Here is a 1,004-nt window from a genome sequence, read left to right on the forward strand (position 1 = left end):
GGCGCCGGCTCTCTCAGCCCAGCCGGCAGGACGCGCCCAGGAGCCCCGCACGCTAGCTGCCGCCTTTTTGTTTGGGAGTTTGCCTCTGTGCGATTCAGAGCACGCGGACGGATTTAAGTCAGAGTCCGAGGCAGCTGTGCGGTTGCTGGGGGGATCCCTGCGGGGGGCGGGGCAAAAGGATAGACTAGTGGGGCGGTGGAGCGACTTTCAAACTCCCGCCCTCCGCAGCTCCCCGTTTATGTCCCCCTGCCCTCTACGTTTGTCGGCCCCTGGGAGAGGTTGGCCTTTGGGGGTTTCCAGGGACTCTAGGGATAAGCTTGTCTGATAAGAGAGAGCCTATCCATCCCCCTTCCTCACCACCCCCCATCACTGCCCTGTCCCTGTCAGAGTCCTGTGGAGCATCAGCTTTACATTTCCTGGGCCCCGAGGAGAATCAGGGTCTCTCTAATCAGAAGCAAAAAGGAAGAGCAGAGAGTAGAGTCCATCTGTTCCTGCTGAGCCCTTGTGAAGGTGCAAAGCTGGCCCTAACGGGACCGGCCCTAACAGTGGGGCATGGATTATGTATTTCCCAAAGTAACCAGGGCCTTGTGCTTATCCAACCGTGTTCTTTTGAAACTTAGCTGCAGTGAGGAAGATTACCCATTTACCAGGTTGCTAGACCAGGGAAGCCACTGGAGGCAGGGAATGCTGACAAAGCCACTGCACCGGGAGCACCAGCGTTCTAAATACCTCAGCTGACTGCTGAGAAGGGCTTCGCAGAGGGGCCACGCGGGAAGGAGATGATTCCAATAGTCCGGTGAGATGAAGACTTTAACTGGGGGATGAATGCGGAAGCTGCAGCAAAGGAGAGTCTACAGTGTGTGGTGCAGGAGGAGCACACTGGGGCTGTAACGTTGTGGAAGTCTGGAGGAGCACCTGCAGTGATGTGACTGGATTTAGTGTGGGAGGAGCACACTGGGGCTGTAACGTTGTGGAAATCTGGGGGAGCACCTGCAGTGATGTGA

Source organism: Colobus angolensis, unplaced genomic scaffold, assembly GCF_000951035.1.
Source record: "Colobus angolensis palliatus isolate OR3802 unplaced genomic scaffold, Cang.pa_1.0 Scaffold131, whole genome shotgun sequence".
NCBI classification, from domain to species: domain Eukaryota; kingdom Metazoa; phylum Chordata; class Mammalia; order Primates; family Cercopithecidae; genus Colobus; species Colobus angolensis.